Raw genomic sequence first — 18579 nt, forward strand, 5'->3', positions numbered from 1 at the left:
AAGAGCTTTAAAAAGGAAAATTATATGGACAAATTTCTTTTTGGAAATCTCACTCTGGCTATAAGATGAAGTACCGGCTGTTGAGGTAGAAAGGAAGGGGCATATTGAAAGTTAAGAGTTATGTTAGTTGGCTATTTTATTATACCACTCTTTGCGGGGAGAATGAGAGCCTGCTTGAACTTGATATTAGATGGGTATAGTGCAAAGTAGGAAATAAATTTCAGAACAATTTAGAGAAGAGCTCAAATAAACTTGGGAATTGATCTGATGTTGTGGATAAGGAACAGATTCAATGATAACTCCAACATAGGAAGACTGGTGAGATGGTGATGATTTTTACAAAACTTTGCAACATGGGAGTCAGAGAAGAGAATATAGAAGATAAAAATCATAAATTTTTTCAAGAACCTGTTAAATAGTATTTCTACAATGTTTGGGTGGAAATGTGCAGGAAGAAGTTAAATTGCCTTATGGAAAATTGGAACTCTAGACATACATTTGTCTCTCACATGCATAAAAGGTGAGGGTTCCATCTAAAGGAGAAAAGCATGGTGTCCAAGGAGACTAAGATTCAAAGCACACAGAGTAATAGACTGTGAGAACAGAATTCAAGAAATTACCACAGTTTAAGTGGTATGCAGAAGAGATGATCATGGAAGAAACTCAGAAGTAGAGGTCAGAGCCGGTGAGAGGATAATTCATCTCAGAGGGAAACTAGGAGTTTCAAGAAAGTCAAAGAACTTATACATCCATCCAATAAAAGTTACTGCTGTAGGCCTTTATTCCGGGAACATAAAAGTTGAAACATGTACATTGATTGTTGACCCTTGCCAGAGTAATTTCAGTTTGTTTGGCAAGAAAGCTAACTGCTGTGAGTTGCATTGTAAATGGGGAATGAGGAAGTGGGGACAAAGAATATAGACTACGTTTTCATGAAGGAGAAGAGGGCACTGAGGCTGAAACCACAAGGAAGTACAAGGTCAAGATGGGCAAATTTAGGATAGAAGAGTTCTGAGAACTTACAGGAAAAAAAAAAAACAAAAACACTAGAATGGGGATATTTTGAAAGGAAGTGATAGTGGTGAATGACAGAACAAGGTCAGCTGGGAGAAGAGGAACTGAGAGCAGCAGAGCCAAAGGAGGAGGAGAGAGAACTCGTTGATGAGAATAAAAAGGGCAAAGACAGCATGTCCAATTCTACTATCTGCCACTTAGAATTTAGACATCAGACAATTTACTAAATCAAGTTCCTTATCATTTTCCCACATAAGATTGTATTTTCCCACATATTTTAATAAAGTGAAAGTGTTAGTGGCTCTGCTGCTGCTGCTGCTAAGTCGCTTTAGTCATGTCCGACTCTGTGCGACCCCTTAGACGGCAGCCCACTAGGCTCCTCTGTCCCTGGGATTCTCCAGGCAACAACACTGGAGTGGGTTGCCATTTCCTTCTCCAATGCATGAAAGTGAAAAGTGAAAGGGAAGTCGCTCAGTCGTGTCTGACTCTTTGCGACCCCATGGACTGCAGCCTGCCAGGCTCCTCTGTCCATGGGATTTTCCAGGCAAGAGTACTGGAGTGGCCCTTTACCAAAAATGAGATGTCTGTAGGGCGGCCCTCCACGCCCAAGGACCGCCCCCTGAAGGACTAGCAACAGAGCGGTAAGCAGGGAAGAAAAGCAGAAAAGGGCAGACCAGCTACGCAGGAGGACCCTGGGGCAGGAGAGGTGGCGGTGCTCAGAGACAATGGGGAAGCCCCCCGGCCCGGCCCTGGCACGTAACAAGAGATAGGAGGCTGGGCGCCATGCATGTGCGGTCGTAGGTGGATGGCCCGATCAGAGGCGCAGCGGCAGGCTCAGTCATGTCCAATTCTTTGGAAGCCCATGGACTGTAGCCCACCAGGCTCCTCTATCAGTGGAATTCTCCAGGCAAGAAAACTGGGGTAGTTAGCCATTTCCTTCTCTAGGGGATCTTCCTGACCCAGGAATCAAACCTGAGTCTCTTGCATTGCAGGCAGATTCTTTATCATCTGAGCCATCAGGGAAGCCCTAAATAAAGTAAATCAAGTATCAATAAAGCACAGAACTTTCAACTAATATTAATATTGGATTATAAGTGAAAATGGACATGGTAATGCTGTGTGTGTGCATGCATGCACATGTGTGTGTGTGTGTCCGTGATGGAGAGAAGAGAGCTAAGCCAAAGCAAATCTATTTCCTTACATTTCATAATATTGTGGGTCAGATCTTCTTTTCTTATGCTCCTCCTTTTGTCCATATTCCTTGGGATAGAATGGGGCTGTGAGGTAAACAAAACGTGTGTCAAAGTTCAACTCAAAATTTGTCGATCATCTGCTCCATTCAAAACCCTCTACCAAGGGAGCATGTTTAAAAGTAAATTAAGGCAGAGACCTAACACTTTCAAGCTCATAATCTAGTAAGGGAGAGAGGTAAAAACACCCAAAGGGTATATATTGTGACCTAAAGTTGTACCCTTTTCCTTTTGAAAAACAAAATAGACCCAGCTATTTTAGAACACCATTCTGCTTTTAGGCCTGAGATATTTGGAACTCTTGAAATGTCATTTGATGCATAGATACATTTGACATACATTAAAGAAGAAGTCACCTAAGAGGTTTGTCAGACCAGAGTCAGTGACTTTCTGGCCCGAGAGGGGGTGACGGAAGCCATTGGGATGATTTATTGATAAGTGATGATGTGCGGCTGTAGTTCAAAGAAGGGCAAAGTCGACTCTTAATAATAAAAATTCCATTCCAAGGGTATCCTGCATTTTTTTTAATGTATTTCAGAGATAAAAATATGATGTAGGCAGGGAGAATTGCTTTCCTTGAAACAAGAACTTTTACAAAGTGAAAAACTTGAAATTAGATCATACATCAGCATGAATAAGATAGCCTAGCATGTTCCTAACTTGCAACTTTGGTGCTTCGGTACTATGCCTGGCCTTGACAGAGCTGTTTGTGGAAAACTGTGGTGTTGGAGAAGACTCTTGAGAGTTCCTTGAACTGCAGGGAGATCCAACCAGTCTATCCTAAAAGAAATCAGCCCTGAATATTCATTGGAAGGACTGATGTTGAAGCTGAAACTCCCAGTACTTTGGCCACCTGATGCGAAGAACCGACTTATTGGAAAAGACCCTGATGGGACAGATTGAAGGCGGGAGAAGGGGACGACAGAGGATGAGATGGTTGGATGGCATCATCTATGAGATGGACATGAGTTTGAGTAGGCTCCTGGAGTTGGTGATGGACAGGGAAGCCTGGCATGCTGTAGTCCATGGGATCGCAAAGAGTCAGACATGACTGAGCGACTGAACTGAACTGAACTGAACTGAAAGATCATCTCCTCACACAGCCATCTTTCCTGCTTAAATCTGTGTGGGTTGGGGAGGGGGAGTTTTCATTTCCAACTCCAAGATTATTTTATGCTTAGTAAGCAGTGTATCTACACACTAAGCTCAACAACCCAGTTGCGGAAAATGTAGGAACAATAATTATGTGTAGGAGATAATCTTCTTTCAATATGCCTTGATGATATGATTTATTTCTTCTAAGAAGTGCTTTCTAAATGTATAACATTTAATTTGAATGCTTACATTTATCAAACCTATCCCCACGAAAATGCCACCAAACACCTACTAAACAGTTCAAGCTTCAAAATTCTTTCACAGATAAGGTAGTATCTGTGATTTTCAGTGGATCATGCAACAAAATAATCAAAACAGTAGAAGGCAGAAAATACTAAAATAACGTCAAAGAGATTAAAAGATATAACAGAAAAATTATGGCTGTGTAGAATAGTCATATAAAATTACCTATGTATATCTAATTTATAATTTGCTGCTAAAGGTTTGAATTTGGCTTTTTAGTCAATCCATGAGAATAATATTTTCTGAATAGAAATGCATTTTGTGGGGAGCATCCTCCCCTCCAAATAGATCTCTCTAGTGTCTACTAAATCTAGTTGACCTACAAATCGAAGAGAGAATGAGAGCAATAACAACTCTCTGTCTTCTACAGAACGAGCTAGTCAGACTGAACTTATTGGAGAAATACCTCACCAGCTGCTTTGCAGTGATATCCAAAATGCCAAGGTTGATGGTTTGTCACAGATAGAAGACAACATAATAAAATATCTGGGAGAGGGAAGAGTGGCAACCCAGGTCATGTAAAATACTGAGTCAGATGTGTACCTGGAAATTTTAAGTTTCCTTGGGTCCTCAAAATGTCTTTGTGGTACCCAAGAAGTAACTTGAGTTTTTTTCACAGTTTCTCTTCCTGCGGTGCACTGAATATTTGTGTTACCCAAAAGTCATATTTTGAAACTCCACCTCCTGATTGTATCAGAAGGTGGGGCCTTTGGTAGACAATTAGGATTAGATGAGGTCACAAGGGGAAATCCTCATGAATGAAATTAGTGCCCTGATGAGCTTCATGGAGAGCTTTCTTCCGGTCTCTACTCTCCGCCATGTGAGAATACAAAAAGTCTACAGTCTCCATCCTACAAGAGGGTTTTCCCAGAACTAAACTATGCTGGCACCCTAATTTCAGGCTTCCAACTCCCAAAACTATCAGAAATAAGTTTCAGCTGTTTATAAGCCATCCAGTCTGTGGTGTTCTAGATAGCACCCTGAATTGACTAAGACCCACTTCTACTTTTCTTTCTTTAGAATTCTTGCATTATGTAGACTTTTGGAGACTGTATTTATACAAACACACACATACACACACATATATATATTGAACTCCAGATCCTCTTGCAATAAAATTGTTTTTATTTTTTTAGAGCTGTCTGAAGTTAATTTAATTAGTGTAAATCCTTTTGTATCATATATAAGATTTATGGATAAAGTGTCTCTGACAAAAGGATATAGTGTAGGCAAAGCTTCATTCTCTGTCTTCATCTCACTGCTCTGTACCTCAACAGACTTAAATTCTGCTAGAATCTATATTTAAATATCAAAGATAAATATTTACATGGAGAACAGCTGGCTTGCCAAAGTTTCTAATGTTTAAGATAAAGATGGGCTTTCCAGAACATTCAAGTATAAGTTCAAATGAGAAAAGAAAAAAAAAAAACCTACATCATTTGTAATTATCATTGATATTTTTAATCCCTAAGAAAATTGTAGTAACAAATGAATGTGAGTGTGCATGTGTTTGTGTGTGTGTGTTGAAAGGCAGGTAGGATTTAGTTGATCCATCAGGAAGCATGGTAAGAAAGAAGAGTATCAATAGTTTTTCAAATGATTCCATCTATAGATTCTTCTTAACTAGTGGAATAGATTTTAATTCATAAATCATAATGACTACTTACCACAGATCACTCCTTAAAAGTAGATCTACTTAACTGCTTCTGTTTACTATTTCTGCTTCCTTTCCTAGAAAAATATCAATGCCCAGGACTCTCATGTCACAGCCACTTCCTTCTAGACAAGGCTAAACACAGAAATGATTCTTCCTTTTACGTCAGAAAATAAGAAACATAGGCTTACATGGTACAGGAAAAGAAGCCTCCTTCACAATTAAAACCTAAATCACTCTGAAAATCAATGAAATCCTGGTATGCTTTTCTAACATTCCATATGACACTAAATACATGAGTCTGAAGAGTAGGGAGGCTTGTGAACTTGCAGAGGACCTAGAGCCATAATTTCTAAGAGGCAGTCAGTAATATACTGAGGAATTTTTGTATTACAGCTAGTGTTGAATTCCACACAGGAGGTGGTAGAATATGATACAGAGGAGAAGGCCCAGGAAACAAAGGCTAAGATAGGAAAAGACTTGACAAGGGAAGGTGGAAAATGACATACCAGACAATACTGGTTTTCACACACACTCACTCTGATTTCCAAAACAGAGATTCAAGAACAACTATTTCAAGATGTACATGTATATTCCTACTCCATCCCCCTACACTATCCTTTCCTATCTGGATATCAGTCTCCTCCTTTCCTAATTCTTCTTTAGATTATAGTCCTTTCCTCATTATGCACATATTTATGTAACCACGGACACAGATTACATTAGCATATCCATCTAGAATTCTAAGAGTGTAGCACTTATGGCCCCACATGCTTCACAATAGAAAGGCAAGTGAGATTCCATTAACTTATCAGGGATCTCTGCGATATGGCCAAAGAGGGCTCTGGAGTTAGGAGCTGGAAGGCTGGATTGGGTTAGGATCTCACATGGCACCTCAGCTTGCTTCCCTTCAGAATCAACTTCTCTTCCTGCTTCGACATGAAGTAGCTGAAAGCCTTAAGCCAGTTTTTCTGTTCTGGTTGCTGAGACCAAAGGACAGGAAATCATTACAGGAGAAACATTTCTAGCAAAGGTCACTTTAATAGAAGATTACATCAATCTCCTTGAAGAAAAAAATACATTTCAATTGATGTCATCCGTTCACGGGATAACATCCATTTTAGTTTCTGACTTAGGTTTTTAAAAGTTAGTCCAACTTTTGGAGAAAGCACATTAAAAATTAACCATGCCTTCAACAGTGATTTCAATCTTTTTAACAGGAAGCAATGGTTATTAGCTATTTCATGTCAGAAGTTAAATGGTTACCTACTTAGAAGGGGAAAAGACTTTTTTTTTTGGATGTACTCCTAATGGAATTGTAAGAGGAACATCCCAGACCTTTCAGAGTTAAAAGATCAAGTGATTCGTTTTTTAGCATACTTTCTTACATGATTGAAATTTGGCAGATATACATCTTAAAGATAGTGATAATTTTTCTATGTATTTTAGGTAAATGCCATTTACTTCCTAAAAATGCCTTATAGTCCTGACTCAATATCCATGGGGTATCCTTTTCAGGACCCTAAGCAGCTGCCAAATCTACAGTTGTAAAAGTCCCTTACTGTCCCCTCTCTGATCATAGATTTGAGCACCCAGGTGGTGCTAGTGATAAAATACCTGCCTGCCAATGCAGGAGATGTAAGAGACATGGGTTTGATCCCTAGGTGGGGAAGATCCCCTGGGGAAGGGCACAGCAACCCACTCCAATATTCTTACCTGGAGAATCCCATGGTCAGAGGAGCCTGGCAGGCTACAGTCCTTAGGGTCCCAAAGAGTCGGACAAGACTGAAGCAATTTAGCACGCACACACTTACAGTGATCTGGAAGTACAGTAATCACTTTAATTTCGTAGGATGTAATCTGAACTGGGAGGGCTGTTGGAGCATAATACCCCATAATGCTTCTTCAGAGCCTTACCTGGGTCCACTATACAGTTGATCCTCGAACAACAGGGGCTTGAATTGTGCTAGCCCATTTATAGGCATTTTTTTTTTTTTTCAACAGTAAATACTACTGGACTACCCAATCTGTGACTAGTTGAATCCGAGGATGAGAAACTATCGAGATGGAGTAACTGGGTATGAAGGGTCAACTATAAGTTATACTTGTGCTTTCCAGGTGACGCTAGTGGTAAAGAATCTGCCCAATGCAGAAGACACAAGAGATCCCTAGGTCGGGGAGATCCCCCGGAGAAAGAAATGGCAGTCTACTCCAGTATTCCTGCCTGGATAATCCCATAGATAGAGGAGCCTGGTGGGCTACAGTCCAAATTGTTGCAAAGAGTCAGACACAACTCAGTGACTAGCATGTAAGCACATAAGTGATACTTAGATTTTTGACTGCCAGGAGGGTCAGTATTCCTAACCCCATGTTGTTCAAAGGTCAACTGCTGCATTCTGCAAAGAAGTAAATGAAGCAACTTGCAAAGCATTGTCCCAAAGATGATCTGGCTCTCCATATGCTTACCACAATGGTTTTCTCCTAGTGTCTGTGGCCAGGGGAATTAAGCCAGAATGAATGAGTTCATATTTCTATTATCATGGGGGGATGAAGGCAATTCTGAAGAACAACAATCTCTTGGAATTTAACAGAAATCTTCCTCAAGTGGGGAAGCTTTCTGAAAATTTCTCTTTTCTCTGCAAACTTGCATATTCTTATTACAAATATCACTCCCACCCCACCCCCAGTCATAGAGACCGTTTCATATAAAAACCTATTATTTGATCACTTATTAGAGATTCTACTCAAAATATGTTCTCATAGGTTAGATTTATTTCTCTTTCCATATTTTTATGCTTTGACTAGATTTTGTAAATATTTTCTCTTGTGGTATTATGTTAGGTCAAAAAACTAACAGCAAAATGTCTTAGCAGAATTATAGCATACTCACCAAAAGGTAAACTTTGGTCTCAGTGTTTTTTCCACATTAGAAAGGAATGAAAAATGCGGCTGAAAAATCTCAGTGCCAAAGAGGTGCTATGGTGGGATTGTATTGATTTTTCTGGGAATTTAGAACAAGTTTCAGCTTCTCTTATAAGCAATATCATACTCAAAACTAACTAACTAGCTAACCAACTAGTGGAATAAAACATTTGCATTCCAAACAAAAGGGAAATTCCATTTTGAGAGCCAAAGGAGATGCAGATCCTTCAGTTCCTCTTTTCTTGGATCTGATCTAAGACCACTTTTAATTCTACCACTGGGGAGTTGGGGAGGAGGGAATGATGAGTAATAGACTACGTCTTTGCTAGGGAGGAAAAAACAATTTATCTACCCTTCTGAGTTCTTAGCTGAGACCCCTATAATAAAAGATAAACAAGAGAAAAATAAACAGAAGTTATTAACACATATACCTCATGTATGCATGGGAGATACAAAGGGGAGAATGCTTAGCTCAGCAAGTAGCTTAGAATTCAGAATAAAGTACTATCTGCTACTGAGAGTAGAGGAGGCATACAAGCTTCTTAGAAGAAACTAAAGGATTTTTAGAAAAGATGAAAGGGCCTTCAGAAGAAGAGATGGGAGGAATGGCAGTGCATGACACAGCCTGTCCTGTGTGTGGTGTTGACTTCTAGTCTCCTCTCCTGTGATGAGTAAATCTTTCCTGGTTGATGAAACTCCCAAAGGATTTATGACGATTCATTTCTTTTTTGAGGATTTGTCTTTAAGCAGACAAAGGGAGTTCAGTGAGAGCCTCTCCTTGAATTTGCTGTATTTCAAGTACCTACAGCTCAACATAATCAATATACCAAAGTGGCATATTTTGTAATGGTATATTCTGACCTCATATATTGTGGTGATATATACTGTTACCCTTCACTTTCCTATCTAACTTCAACTGACAGAAATCTCAACATGTTGCCAAGACAGTTCTTCCTAGTTGTCTGAACTTGATGTGGGAAGATTCATGGTCTTTGGTCCTATGGCAGGATCATTTATCCTTAGAGTGAGGTGTCACTTTCCAAATTCCTTTCAAAGTTCCTAAAATCCAAATATATAAAGCTAGTAAGTAGTGTTTGTGAATATTGGACAGATCTCTCTACAGGCAACGGAAGACCTTAATTCACAGGCTGACTAGGAAGAACTGGGGACCATCGTCTATCTCTGCCTATTGACTTATGTACAGTCAGCTAGAATCATGGTCTGGCTCCAGGTGAGCACTGTTTCAAACCTTGGGCAAGGTGTCATAAATATTGGATCATGTCTTTTAAAATTTTAAGAAGCTCTCTATTCTAGAAAAGAAGCTTACCAAAAGTTTTCTAGCGTACCATCATGTCAAAACATCTGCCAGAAAAACTAGTTATTCCCCTTTTATCAAGAAAGAGTGTTCACTTTTATCTACCCAATGGTTGGTCAGGTCCCACTGGTCAGTGAGACTCTGCTGGGATCCCACCATAACTTTGAAATGCAACAAGAGATGTTTTCCTGTGGAGATACCTATAATCCTGTTCAGATGCTGTCATCTTTTTTTCCTTCCACATTCAACCACTAATGCCTTTGGGGAAATAAGATATCTAGAGAATAGCTGTCAGCTGAACATTAGTCTACTTATCTTGACATTAGATAGAGACTGGGTTACATAAATTAAGAGACTTGATTCCAAAAGGAAATTCAATGTCCCTACTACTGTTGGACAGTAAGCATTAGAATTTAGAATACCAGGCAGGTTCTGCCTATGCAGGAGAGGTACAGAGATGTGGGTTAGATTCCTGGGTCAGGAAGGTCCCCAGGAGGAGGGCATGGAAACCCACCCCACTATTCTTGCCTGGAGAATTCCAATGGACAGAGGGGCCTGGCGGACTACAGTCCACAGGGTCACAAAGAGTTGGACATGACTAAAGTGACTGGGCACGCATACACACACGCACGTTCCCACAAAGGACCCTTCGCTTGCCTTGAAATTATACTGTGAAAAATCTACAGATGCAGTAAGTGAATATTTTAAATATGTTTGGCTTGCAAAGAGACAAATCTTTGCTTTCCTTCTTTTCTGAATATCTCAGTCTTCTGTGTTAGCCACTGAGAACCACATTTTCAAAAAGGAAATTCACGAGAACTTGCTTTCTAAATGTTGTAGCATCCCCCTCCCCTTAGAACCAAGATGAAAGTAAAAATTATTATGGTTACTCAGCAATCTTAGTGTGGTTGGACAATATTTTGAGATATTATTCATTTTATGTGCTTTAACATTTCCTTTTGTTTCCATCCATTTTGGCAGTTGGCTGGTTCTGTTCCACGTTGCCTTAGGTTATACATGTGATAAGTAGCAAAAGCAACATAAAGAAAATGACTTAGCGGTTATGAGTAGATACCAGAGTCAATAAGCCCTCATTCTAAGTCTCACTGGCTATCTAATAGCTGTGTGGCCTTGGGTAAAATAATTAACTCTGTTCTTCAGTTTTTCATCTGCTATATATCAGTTCAGTTTAGTCGCTCAGTCGTGTCCGACTCTTTGCAACCCCATGAATCGTAGCACGCCAGGCCTCCCTGTCCATCACCAACTCCTGGAGTTCACCCAAACTCATGTCCATTGAGTCGGTGATGCCATCCAGCCATCTCATCCTCTGTTGTTGCCTTCTCCTCCTGCCCCCAATCCTTCCCAGCATAAGAGTCTTTTCCAATGAGTCAACTCTCACGTGAGGTGGCCAAAGTATTGGAGTTTCAGCTTCAACATCAGTCTTTCCAATGAACCCCCAGGACTGATCTCCTTTAGGATGGACTGGTTGGATCTCACTGCAGTCCAAGGGACTCACAAGAGTCTCCTCCAGCACCACAGTTCAAAAGCATCAATTCTTCAGTGTTCAGCTTTCTTCACAGTCCAATTCTCACATTTATACATGACCAATGGAAAAACCATAGCTTTGACTAGATGGACCTTTAGTGATAGTATCTATCTCATAAAGTTTTAGTGTGTGTGTATGTTTGTATGTTAAATCACTTCAGTCATGTCTGACTCTTTGCGACCCTATGGGTACCAGGTTCTTCTGTCCATACAATTCTCTAGGCAAGAATATTGGAGTGGGTTGCCATTTCCTCCTCTAGGGGATCTTTCTGACACAAGGATTGAACCCATGTCTCTTATGTCTCCTCCATTAGCAGGTGGGTTCTTTACCACTAGAGTCACCTGGAGATATACTCAAAGTGATTCAACCATGCTTTATAATGGTAATGAGGAGTGACACTTACAGAACACTTACTTTGGGTCGTATATTGTTCTGAGATTCATAGTGACTCATTTAATATATGCAGAGACCCTGTGCATTATACTAACACTACCACCATCATACCATCCTTAAGCAGAAGAGGAAACAATGGCATACCACAATCAATTGGCCATGATTCTGATGTACTTGACTGGGACGGATGACCCTACTCCAGGCTATAGGGTGGGTCCAGGGCTGCTCCAATGGTTTATTCTTGGAACAGTTGCTATCAGAACCTTGTACTTCTCATAGTGAATCATAAGAAAACAAGAGAAAAAGCCAGGTTCAATAACACATTTAAAATCTCTGCCTATGTCACATAACTATTAAGACCAATAGTAAAGGTCTGAGGAAGTAAACTCTGATAAAATGAAGTCATATTTCAGCTGAAAGTTAGAATAGAAAAGTCAATGAGTCAGAGGAAAATTGTATATAATCTTTAAAATGTCCAGAAAACAAACTTTGTTGAAGAGACAGAGCTGTTCATTAAATGCTATTATGCCAGTTTTCTCTTCAGTGTTGAAACAAACCATCGTTTTATTGTCAATCACCAAATTAAATATAAGCCTGTGTACAAGGGTCATGTTAAATGTGCCCAGCCTGGTGGTGAGATTTTACTTTCTGAGATGTAGGTAATTGAGAATAGCTAAGGGAAACAATCCAGGAACTCACAGGACATTTGCTTTGAAAGGAATGGGATATGACTGGTTACTGTAAAATCATCTTCAATTTAAAATCAGTATTTTCCTCTCTCTGTGTATGTCTGTATCTCTCTGTGTCTCTGTCTCTCTTTATCTCCAATATTATCCATGTACATTTAGTTGAATTTGTATTATTAAGTGAATATTTAGTGCAGTAACTTAAGATATATGCTAGGAGAAATAACTTTCGACTAGAATATAAATCCTTCCTGGAGGACAGGAAGCCTATGGATGCTTAGTGCATCCCTGCAAAGGTAAGGCACTATGCTGGTGTACACTATATGAATGACAATTAAGCTGAAGCTTAAAAAATGGCAGGGATTTAAATAGAAACATGAAGGAAGGGTATTCCAGGTGGAGAGAACAGCTTGAACAAATGCACAGAGGCAGGGAAATTAAACAACTGAGACTAATTCCAATTCATAATAAGTTAAAGAATAAGAGTCAAGAATCAATTACCAGGGGGTTATTTTTACTGAAATATGTAATGTCATTCAGAGCTGATATTTACAATGGTAGAATGTTATTAGCACAGGAATTTGCTTAAATAATCATTATGCCAAATTCTTTTTAATTCTCAAAATAACAGTTTTAACAATGGCTTAACAAATTATTTTCAAAGTAACACTCCACTTAAAAAGATATACTTTGAGTCACTATAAAATCTGACTATGCGTCATCTATTTAAATTACAAATATGTTTATTGAACACTAGATAACATTCCAACAGTAGATTGACACTGTAGGAAAAATCAAGCTTAAAATAATCAGCAAGCAATCCAGGCATTATGGTTCAGTCACTCAGTCATGTCCGGGTCTTTGCAACCCCATGAACCACAGCACACCAGGCCTCCCTGTCCATCACCAACTCCCGGAGTTCACCTAAACCCATGTCCATCGAGTCCGTGATGCCATCCAACCATCTCATCCTCTGTCGTCCCCTTCTCCTCCTACCCTCAATCTTTGCCAGCATCATGGTCTTTTCAAATGAGTCAGCTCTTTGCATCAGGTGGCCAAAGTATTGTAGTTTTAGCTTCAACATCAGTCCTTCCAATGAACACTCAAGATTGATCTCCTATAGGATGGACTGGTTGGATCTCCTTGCAGTCCAAGGGACTCTCAAGAATCATAAGCAGAAGATATTAAGAAGAGGTGGCAAGAATACACAGAAGAACTGTACAAAAAAGATCTTCACAACCCAGATAATCACGATAATGTGATCACTCACCTAGAGCCACACATCCTAGAATGTGAAGTCAAGTGGGCCTTAGAAAGCATCACTATGAACAAAGCTAGTGGAGGTGATGGAATACCAGTTGAGATATTTCAAATCCTGAAATTATGGTTATAAACTTTGAATTAATTTAAAGAAAATAACAGTTGCTATTTTATAGTCAGGCATATATAAAGGGCTTCTTGTGCATCGTCATGTTGAGGCATCTAAATAAAAGCCAGTTTATCTACATGATTTGTAGTTACCTAACAAATAGATAAAACTCTGCATTTCCCATATTTTTAGGAAGCAATTTTTAAATAATAATTCCAAAAGTTTTAAAATTTGAATTTCTTCAAGCATGAGGGTGCATACCAGAGAAGTCCATCCTAAAGGAAATCAGTCCTGGATGTTCATTGGAAGGACTGATGTTGAAGTTGAAACTCCAATATTTTGGCCACCTGATGCAAAGATCTGACTCTTTGAAAAGGCCCTGATGTTGGGAAATATTGAAGGCAGGAGGAGAAGGGGATGACAGAGGATGAGATGGTTAGATGGCATCACTGATTCAATGGACATGAGTTTAGGTAAACTCCAGGAGTTGGTGATAAACAGGGAGGCCTGGCATGCTGGAGTTCATGGGGTCACAATGAGTCGGGCACAACTGAGCAACTGAACTGAACTGAACTGATATATGTGTATATATATATATATATATATATATGATGAATAAAGTATCATAGAAATCTGATAACTGATAAACTGATAATTCAATAAACAGCTTTACTATGTGTCCTGTTGTATGATTTGCAGGACCATTTAATCAATTTAACTTCCCTAAATCTCAAAATTCTGAATATAAAACTTTATTAGCCACTATCTTTACCTCTATAATTATATTATTCCAACAACAGACAACAGACTTTTATTAATCAATATTTACCGAACTCTCAGAATCTACTTGGAGATGTTAATATTTTATAGGTATTTAGAAAGCAAGGATTTCTTTAATTCATGGCATATTTCTTTTTATTTTCAAGATGATTTTCTCACAATCCCAGTCTGTTTATGATATTGAATTTTTGTTGAAAATCAACTCATTCTAATATGTAATTAATGTTACTTTGTTATATAACTAACTCTTCAGCATTTGTAGTATCCCTAATAGCATGGGAGTACAAACCTCAGAAATTAAAATTCTAAATCTTTTATTAAAACTAGTATGTGGCCAGGCACTGTACTAGGAGCTGAAACACAGTGATGAATAATATGAGATCTAGACTACCCCCTAAAAGAACTGAAAAAAAAGTGAGTCACAACAGATAATAAATAATCATAAGCCAATGGGAGAACACTAATTAACAGAGATGGTTCAAAAATGCTAAGAGCAGACAAATCCTGGGGGGTCATGGAAGATGTCATTAAAAATGATAAATTAGCTTAAATTTTGAAAAAGAGCACAAGTTTTCCAGGTTGACAAGTGGTGGGGAAATGAATTTCTTAGCAGATCTATTTGCACAAACTTCCCTCTTTTCTTCAACCCTAAAACACCATATCTTTTTTTTTCTTTTTCTTTTTCCTCACAATATCTCAGCAGGGGATGATAACTTGTAATACTGTAAAAATCCAACCATGAAGTAAGCAGAAAAGCTCACACTAAACTCATCTCCCTTATTAAGGTTTGGGGAATTAACACATGGAGCATTTTCCCCCTAGCAGTTGAATCACTGTTTTTGTGAATTTATAGTTAAATTAAACATGATGAAATCAGTTAAGACAAGCAAATTTAGTATTATTTGCATGTGCTTCCCTCTTGTTTTGGAGTCTCCTCTGTAGTTGCAGATTGGGGTTAATTACTGATGATTTTTCCCTTTGTATCCATAATTTTTCTCTGGCAGTTTCACACTGTTATTATTGGGACTTTCTTTTGTCCCGCTTAATTAAACCCTGAAAAGCTTCCAGTTGATTTTGCAGTCTGCTGAGGTAGCTAGATAATTTGCAATCTAAATAAAGTATTCAGCATTGACTCAACTCTCAAGACCCACTCTTGCAGGCAATGTGTGTGAGATGATGCTGTTGGTGTTATTCATCTGTGATTAAAAACAAACAAACACTGGTTTAGAATAAGCTTCACTATCCTTCAAACAGCACCTTTCTTCTTGAGTTTTGGCTCTCTGTGCTTCTTTTATAATTCATTCAGTATTGAGAACTAATTGCCATTGTCACATTGAGTCACCCATGCTAAAGAAATAAGAGGCAGCACACCTTGGGTGACACCAATAGGAACAAAGCAGCAGGCAGCTGCATGTGTGAAGCAGTTTGAGAATGGAGAAGGGCTCTGTGTCACCAAGGAAAATGCCTCTTTACAACATGACAGAAATCTCACTCTATGCATGTAAGAGTCAGTGCTCAAAGAAGGCAGTTTAACACACAGGAATACATTTCTGTAAGGTCAGCTTGAGAGAAGGTGTTTCTCAAAAATTTTTTTTTAAAAAACAGTAAAAATGAGGATGCTGGATAGCATTTGATGGGCATTTATATAATAAATAACAGTGTATGCTTATGCACACTTCCTTACTGTCATAAATAACCAAAGCCCTGGGATGAAATAATCTGAAATCTGAAAGCCACTTGCCACACACACAGACCTATGACATATACTCATGGAGGCACTATGGCTTTCTGACCATTTGGGGACTTTAATGCCCTGCTTAAGACTAATTAAATTAATAAAATGAAGTCCGCAATTCCCATTTCTGTTCAGAAGAAGCACTGTGGAAATAGTCAGACCTGTATTTTTCCAAAAACATTTCCTATAGGTTAGACACACAGCTGGTTTCTTTCCACAGATGTTTTTCAGTCCATGGGCACCCTCTCTGAGTGCTACTTTATGATAGTGAGAGGCGATCTGTACCATAGCAATTGTTGCTGCTTACAGAGCATATCATCTGCTTGAAATGTATGCTGGAACCAAAGAGGGAATTGACTGGGTTTGCATGACATGGGAATCAGCAGACCTCAATGGGAAGATTACCATCTCCAAATCCATTTGATCTTCAGTATGGTTATATTAGAGTCTTGGAGAAATCTTATAATGCCCCCTTCAGCCTTTATGAAAAGTTAAACCTAAATCATGGAATATCACCCTTTAAATATTCATTGAATCATTTTCTACAATCCCAGGCATACCAGGCATTATGAGACATAAGGAAATACAAAACTTGATTGCTGCCTCAAACAGGTTATAACTGAATTAGAGAGCAGAACTAAACCAAAATAATGACAGAGGTTAAAAAAACTATATATCAAATATATATATGATTGAAATGGAGTATTTCATAATAAAATTATAGGCATGTATCAATTAAGTAATTAAGAGTCTCTGAAGCTTAAAAATAACCAAGAAAGGATAAAATCTTACAACTTGGTGTGAGCCACAGACCAGCACATTAGTATCACCTGAGAGCGTGTTAGAATGCAGAATTTTAGGTTATGTGCCCAATCTATTACAGCAATAAATAAATAAACAAGATTTTAACTAGATTAAACTAGACCAGGTGCCTTATATTCACAATAAATGTTCAAGAAACACTGAATCAAACCACAAGGCCCAAGTGGGCAGAAATCCTAGCTATATATATTCAGTGGCTGATCTCCAGTGACTAGTATCCCAACATTAATATGCGATATATAAATGTTCATTAAAGAAACCAATGCAGTCCATTGCCAAGCACATAGAACACAGGGGAAATTCCTGAGTACTTAAGCTAAAAAGGAGGCGCATGTTTTTAAAACATCCAGAGAACATCCCACTCTGGGCATGCAAAAAATAATACTTAAGTTAACTAGAAGAGTCATCATTTTGTTTGAGAATATTATTTGAATTCTTGGGGAATTATATTTGAGATATAATTTTTTTAAATATTGCTATTCATTAATCTCTATTAAATATTAAAATTATTTATAATGTTTTAAGTAAAATTATCTTTTCATATGTATGTACAAAACTAGAACAACTATAAATGTATGACTTCAGAACACAAATTAAAATAGATTTTAGAAATATTTTGCTTTCATGTAATTATGCTTTATTGATAAGATTCTATGAAAATGATTTTTATACTAAACTCTCAACAGAATATTAAGAAATAACATGACATCACTTACTATGCTCATTATTGATTAAATGAAAAGTTATATGTTTATAACATTAGGAATGTAATCAAAAGGGCTTTAAAAATCATGTCTGCCTAGTATTCATTATCAGGTTTTTATAACTGGGCATAACTTTGTGATTTTTTTAAATGTTAAAAAATTCCCATACAAAATGTCAGTAGAAAGCACAGAGAACATTATGTAAACATCCCTTAGGTCTTTGAGTTATATTTGAACTATAAAGAGACTGCTGTATATCAGTGGCTCTTAACAATGGCAACTCATTTAACAGCCTGGATAGCTTAGCAAAAATACCAGTTGGCAGGTCCCCGACCTAATAAGTCAGAATTTCTGGGTGTAAAACTTCTCTATCAGGTGAAGGAGATCTAACTACATTGTGTCAGCCTTTATAGGCTTTATATATAATTACATTTCTCACTTATACACATAGCATATTTTTCTGTGCTTGTGTGCTCATTCTCTTCAGTCACGTATGACTCTTTGCAACCCCATGGATTACAGTCTGCCAGGCTCCTCTGTCCATGGGATTCTCCAGGCAAGAATACTGGAGTGGGTGGCCATGCCCTCCTCAAGGGGATCTTCCTAACCCAGGAATCGAACCTGTGTGTCCTGTGTCTCCTGCATTGCAGGCAGATTCTTTGCCAATGAGCCATGTTGTTATCAGTATCCATATTTTGCAGTAACTTTATTGGTATAAGCCATGCAAGTACTTTGGCTAATGTTATCCTCAGTGATAAGATGGAGTAGATGGTCTGGGAAAGGCTCACTGACAATATAATATATGACCTAAGATTTAATGGCAAGAAAGAGTCATTCATAGAAAGGTTAGAAAAATGTACTCAAGGCAGAAAGAATAGCTTCTTGCATAAGTTGTAAGGTAGGACAAAGTTAGGCGCTGTCAAAGAGCAGAACAAAAGTTTGTGTGGTCAGAGCAGATAGAGTCAGTGTTTGACTAATGATAAATTGAGTG

At 38.4% G+C, this 18579-nt stretch overlaps 1 long non-coding RNA gene across 1 annotated transcript in view; it reads right to left on the bottom strand.

The window, feature by feature from the left end:
• Positions 1 to 757: 757 nt before the first annotated feature.
• Positions 758 to 18579, bottom strand: part of LOC147375936 (uncharacterized) — a 94795-nt gene continuing 76973 nt past the window's right edge. The window contains exons 2-3 of the long non-coding RNA XR_015160585.1: positions 2216 to 2291; positions 758 to 2041 (exon numbers count right to left, since the gene is read on the bottom strand). This is a non-coding gene — a long non-coding RNA (uncharacterized LOC147375936). The remainder of the gene's footprint in view (positions 2042 to 2215; positions 2292 to 18579) is intronic.

The sequence above is a fragment of the Bos grunniens genome, chromosome 3 (assembly GCF_055505025.1).
Source record: "Bos grunniens cultivar Pamir isolate PY7600 chromosome 3, Bosgru_T2T1.0, whole genome shotgun sequence".
In the NCBI taxonomy this organism is placed as follows: Eukaryota; Metazoa; Chordata; class Mammalia; order Artiodactyla; family Bovidae; genus Bos; species Bos grunniens.